Below are 6901 nucleotides of genomic sequence, written 5' to 3'. Positions count from 1 at the left end.
TCTATTTTTCAGGGACCCTATTATTTACTTAAGGCTTTGCAACTTCTGATCTAAACTATTCTATTTTCATGTTTTTTTCTCAAGATAGTTCATGTTTTTTACTTCTCACTTCATTTCTTCTATCCAGTGTTGAAGTTCTTGAGGTCAAACTGGACTTTGATGATTCTGGAAGAGAGTGAGGCCAACAACTTTGTGCAGCTCTGCTTTACTTAAACCCAATTTATGCACCATCAAAAGACACCACCTATGCTATTTTACCATTTTTATCTATTTCAGATTCCTATGGCAGCAAGCAAGTGACAAAGCAGTGGATGCGGTTACACTGGGAACTATAGTCACAACTCTGCGTACAGGCTGCCCAGGCTACAGGGTCATCTTCTCACTGGAAGCAGCAGAGGGATTTGGCAACCACCTAGGTATCTGAGCAGCCTTTGTCAGGACCACACTGCTCACCTCCTGGTGTGAAGAAAGGGCTGGCAAAATGTGCCCTGGGGCAGCTAGGTGGTGCAGTGAATAGAGAGTGCTCTGGCCTTGGAGTCAGGAGGACCTGAATTCAAATCCTGCCTCAGACACTTGGTATTTACTAAATGTGTGACCCTGGGCAAGTCAATTAACCCCAATTGCCTCACCAAAAAGCAAAAAAAAAAAAAAAAGCCCTAAAAATTATCTGCTTCACCCAACCCTGACCTATTTACTGTGGAAAGTGGGGATCCCACCTTGTGGTTGAAACACACAAAAAATGTATAAAAACTTTTGCAAAGATGATTCTACCCACCATCAGTACATGGAATGTGTGCACACTTATGGACAATATGAAATCCAGTAGACCTGAAAGTTGAGCAGCTCTTGTTTCAAGACAACTCAGCAGGTATCAGATCCAAATAGCTGCCTTGAGTGAAGCAAGACTGGCAAATGAAAGCCAGGTTACTGAAGCCAGAGTAGATATATTTTGAGGTTTTTTTTTCTTTTTCTTTTTTGAATGGCTGCAGTGACGAGGAGCACCAAGAAGCTGGCATAGTTCTTGCAATCAAAACCAAACTAGTCAACAAGTTTGTATGCCTACTGAAAGGAATAAACAACACGCTTATGAAAATGTGGTTACCACTTGCAGGACAGCACCATGCCACCATCATTAATGCATATGCTCCCACCATGTCAAACTAAGCTTGATGTTTGCAAGTGTTCTGGCACAGATGAGTAAATGTGGTGCTGCACACTAAATCTCTGAAAGCTGCTTACTCCTTTTCTGCTCCACTGTTGCCAGCTGTGTGTTAGTGCAGTTAGCAAAGAATTGTTCCTGCTCGGAAAAGTGCTCTACTCTGCTGATGTTAAGTATTCTGGTGGTCCTCTTGCCTTATGGATGCTGATTTTATTGACTGTGACTATTTTAGCTTGGAGAGAATGAGTCTGTGATCAGTCTGGCACTCTGTGCCACACATCACCTTTGTCACTTTCATATCCTATCTCTTCTCCTTACAGTAACATAGTTTATTAAATGACAATGTTTGCTTCGAGGGTACATCCATGAAGTTTAATTGCATTTAGGTCAATGGAAGACATTGTTGGTAATAAGATCATGAGATGTATAGGTCTTCAGTGGTAAGTGACTGTTGCTGTTTCCAGTTCCATTCCTTCCAAGTACTCCCTGCTATATCTGGAAGTTTGAGCCTACTTTTGCAATTAAAGTCACTTCTTTTCAGTATATTGATGATAAGGGTTTTCATAAATTTTTTTTGACCTCATCAGGGCTTGTCATGGTGGGAGGGTGAAAATGGCATCAAGGTCAGCTGCTGCACTGATGGTAAATTATTTAACTTGAAAAGGCTATAATCCAAGACTAAAGTGGAGGACTTGCTGCATGATTTTTTATTCACAGATGATTGTGCACCCAATGTAGCCTCTGAAGCTGAGATGCAACAAAGTATGGATTGATTCTCTGCTGCTTGTGCTAATTTTACCCTAATAATTAACACCAAGAAAACAAAGGTTTTCCATCAGCCAGCACCACACCATCCATATGTGGAACCATCGGTTACAGCAAATGGAAAAATACTGAATACTGTGGGTAAGTTTACTTACTTATGCTTTCCAGGGATGTATACATAGATGATGAGGTTGATGCACACATTGCCAGAGCTAGCTTAGTGTTTGCGAGATCCCAAAGGAAAGTGTGGGACAGAAGAGGTATTAGACTTCCCAATTCTACAGAGCCATTGTGCTGACCTCATTGTTATATGCCTCTGAAACCTGGACAGTATACAAGCACCAGGCCAGGAAATTGAGTCGCTTCTGTTTGAATTGTCTTAGGAAGATTCTAAAGATCACCTGGCAAGATAAGGTACTGACACTTTCTTGAGCTAAACTGCAAAGCATTCAAACTCTACTGCAGAGATTGTAACTCCAGTGGACTGGCCACATTGTTTGATTAACAAATGTCCATTTGCCTAAAAGACTATTTTACAGGAACTAACATAAGGTAGGTTCTCACATGGTGGTCAGAAGAAGCGATACAAGGGCACTCTTAAGGTCTCTCTGAAGAGCTTTGGTATCTGTTGTGTGACATGGGGGATACTGGCAAAACGTGGCATGTCTGCATTAAAGAAAGTGCTGTGCTCTATGAGCAAAGCAAAATTGCAGTAGCTCAAAAGAAATACGAGATGTGCAAATTTAGAGACATTTCCTTTCCAAATCTTCATACACACTATTTGTACCCAATTTGTGGTAAAGCCTTCTTAGCTCATGTTGATCTGATCAGCCACTGTCAGATATACTATACCTTGACTCTAACATAGTGATGTCATTTTGGTCTTCTTTGAGAACGAAGGACAATAGCCAATCAACCAACCAACCAGCTAGGTATTGGAGATCACTCTGGTTTTCAAACTTTGTGGATTTCTTTCCCTTCCTCTTCTCATCACCCTTTCCCCAGGTGCCTGGTTGCTGTGCCTCTACATTTCTTTGGACAACTACTTACCAAGAGCTGAATTGCTTTAGGCTTCTTGGAGGGCCCTGAAATGTACTCTTGCTTCATTGGTGTAACCAATTGGTTTCTCTGTGTATTGACATAGTGGGATTTGGCTTCATTTTCTGCTGTCTGACTGGCCAGGGCCAAGCTCCTACTGACATAAGACCCCCATACTAGAGATGGTGTGGACTTCAGACCTCTATGGTGCAAGGGGTGTAATAGGTGTTCAGGGTGGAATAGCACCTCTAGTGTGAGGGCTTGCCAAGCCCTTTTCAGGCTGTTCATCTGCCCTTGGTGTCCACCTAACATCCAACTCTCATCTATGGCTTCAAGAAGCTGCAGCATGCACAGCAACGATACCTCAGTAAAACCATCTTAGCAGATGGGCTAAATCAGGTTGAGGGTAACCAACAGGCCTCAGACCTATCTGTGAGCTAGGAGGATGTCTACTCCAAGCATATGAAGACTTCCCCTGGTGGAATGAGTGTTTGAGAGTTATTTGTTCCAATGACCATGAAGACAGCTGAAGCAGGTGCTGCAGAGTGCTTAGAGCTTGAGCAGATATTGAAGATACCAAGGTCATGCACTGCATCCCAGGCCAACACCAGCCATCTTGACTTTTGTCTTGACACTGGACTTTGATGACTCTGGAAGAGAGAGTGAGTCTGATGACTTTGTACAACTCTTACACATTTAAATCCACCCACATGATGTCTTTTGTCCTCTTTGAAAAATGAAGGATGAACAACTACATGGCACATCTCTCCTCAGAGCACCCAGAGGTTTCAGTTTATCTTCCTGTGCAATCCTGGATTGAATGAAGAGCTTGTTCATTTTCCTTTTGGTTTTATTGTCTATGACTTCGTCTGGCACCCTTCTGAATCTTTGCTGTGGTGCGGTGTTTGTAAGGGGAGCTAGATTTGGCTAAGCCTATTTTAACTGGAGGTCTGCTGGAAGTCTTTGAGAATTCAAAGCTAAAACCATACTTAGATGATGAAACATTGGCAGAGGGCATTAGTGTATAACATACACATATAGATTATACATATATAGATACTAACAGTCTACATATTTACTATACATATATTTAAATGTATAAATATCTCTGTATTTAAATACATATATGTGTATAAGTATGTATATGTATATGCGTATACATATGCACACATATACTCATTTATGCTAAATATGTTCATGTGATATACTTCTCTATATGAATTACATATATATGAATGAAAATGTATTTTTAAAACACTTGCTAAGTACCAAGTCCTGTGTTATATTCTGGGAATACACAGACAGTCCTTGCCCTCAAGGAGCTTACTTTTCAGTAGGGAGAGAGAGCAAATAAAAGACAGTTGTTGTCAGGAAAGGAAGTTGTTTCTATGGAATCACAGGGCTAGTAAGTTGATTGGTAGGAGAGACAATTGACATGCTTTTTTCCAGAAGCAATAATAGTATTGATTTTATTTCTGTGCTCAGAGCAACAGGTTGAAAAGGGGTGGGAGAGGAAAATTTGTATCCTATGCCTTGCAGGCAGATGGCAAGATTGCCTAGGTGGAGGGCTGGATAGAATGTGAATGTGAAGAACTGAAGATGTATCAAAATATGTGTGCAATAAAATAAACAGTGAAAAGCTTTAGTGCAGAAACCTATAGTGAACTTCAGCAAGTTTGATATGAGAATCAACTCAAATGATTCATCAACAAGGACATTTCTATATGAAGCTGGAAGAAGTCCAACAACTGGATGCAATATGCTACAGATTTGCAATAATTTCTATATAGGAATAGTCTAGTAAATGGCAGTGAAATTGTAATTTGACTGTCTTTGATATAGAAATAAATAAAGTTTTACTTATTGACATGAAGCTTGAAAGGGTTTCTGGACCTTATCAAATAGAAATGTGTATAGAAGGCAACACAATTTTATAACAAAAATTATCACTCCTAAAGAACACACATTAATAACTTATAGATATTGTAGCAGCTGTTTGTGTGAAATCAAACTTTTCAAGGATTATTCAAGCCCATGATCAGTTTTACCAAGGCATAAAGTAGAGAGAGGTCAAAAATGAAAACAAAAAACAAAAAACAAAAAACAACTCCACCAAAAATTGACACATCAGTACTGTGAAAAATATAAATAATTCACAGAAAACCAGCAAAGGTCTTTCAAGAGATCTGGCAAATGGAAGGGTTGTTCCAAATTCCTCTAAGGTGGGGATACTTGAAGGCAAAAGAATACTGCTTAGACCAGTAAAACAAGCAACAACCCTAACAAAAACCCAAACAGTTACTAATTGTTGCTATTGTGATCAAACCCTTGTCATGGGCAAGAGAACATAAAGATTGCAGTACTGATGATTTAAGAGTGTAATTTGTACTGATAAAACTCACTTTTTTGTTCAAGACTATGCCACAATCAATGTCAGAAGAACTACAAGTGAGCCTTTAAGATCTGGGCATTTTTATTAAGCTGTAAATTATTCATTCCTCCAAAATATTTAAAAGGTTTTTTTTTTTTACACGAAATAGGCATTGGGGTCTTGTCTCCGTTGATGGAATGATGAACTCTAATAAATATATTGACAAACTGAGAAACAGAAATATTGCATACTAATAGAAATTCCCAAAAGGAGATATGCTTAAGATACAGTGCATGGCCCATAACATGTACTTAATAAATGTTAGTTGACTGACTGAATAGCATAACATGGCCTTGTACCATGCCACATTTAACAAAAGATTTAGAAATTTATCCAATAGATGAAGAGTAACATACTTCAATGGCTTGGGACATCATGTGATTTAAGCATGGAAAAATGTACTGTTTTCAAAAGTATGGTTAATATCTAACGTGGTGATACTTTCACCCTAAATGGCATCAGAGGCCTGTACTTTTTGAACTTATATTTTAGTTTCTTTCACTACTGTTAGCTCCCTTTAGAAATCATAGACTCAGGTTTGGAAGGGACTTTAAAGATTACATAGTTCAACATCCTCATTATATGGGTGATGAACCAGAAGTCCAAATAGCTGATGTGACTTAATAAAGGTCACACAGCTTGTGGTAGAGCTGGGAATAGAACAAATTTCTTCATTCCCAGTCCAGAGTTCATGCTGCCTCTCCACACAATCTTCTAGTTCTGTTGCTGTGCCTGCCTTTCCAAACATCTAATTTTCCATTGGATCAGGACCCAAATAGCCATACACATCAGAATCATATGTGAAATGAGAATAAATAAGTTCCAAACAAGAAAATAATGGACTTTTCTATAAATAAAATGCATGTACTTATAGGGCACGAGTTTTGTGACATCAATTTGACCCACTCCTTTTTAAAAATTATTTACTTATTTGAGTCTATGCTCTGAATTAGAGAGATTCACTGAGTTCCCCCACTTATTCTCCAAGGAATAATTCTGATACCACCTTCTCTGTGGTCTTCTCACCTGGAAGTAAGCTCTTCTTTCTTATAAATTTAATTGTGTTTTGTACCTCTTAGGGGACTTTTCACATTCTAAGTTGTATTTTAGCTATCCTTGCATTTAATAGACACTTAAGATATATTGTTGAATGAATGTACAAATAGTTTTGTTTATATCTGCATACATGCTGTATATAAATGTAGACACATTACATGTCTCAGTTTAGATACAGTATGTGACAATAGCTATAAATAAAAGAAACTTTTCATGATGTGCAGGTGATCTTGCTGGTTAAAATTCTTTAAAAAAACCCCACAAACTAATGTGAGATGAAAGCAGGTGATGCTAATACTGATGACTTGAAAAACATTTGAATTCGGCAAACTATGGCCAGAAATTGGAATCTCTCCCTCTTCTGATTCACAGAGGGATTTTTTATTTGTCTGACATGGCTTAACAAATGGCAATAATGTTTATTGAAATTCAAACAGTCATTAAAGACTCGT

Source organism: Phascolarctos cinereus, unplaced genomic scaffold (genome assembly GCF_003287225.1).
Source record: "Phascolarctos cinereus isolate Bilbo 61053 unplaced genomic scaffold, phaCin_HiC Scaffold_2;HRSCAF=192, whole genome shotgun sequence".
NCBI classification, from domain to species: Eukaryota; Metazoa; Chordata; class Mammalia; order Diprotodontia; family Phascolarctidae; genus Phascolarctos; species Phascolarctos cinereus.
This window is presented reverse-complemented; position numbering follows the sequence as displayed.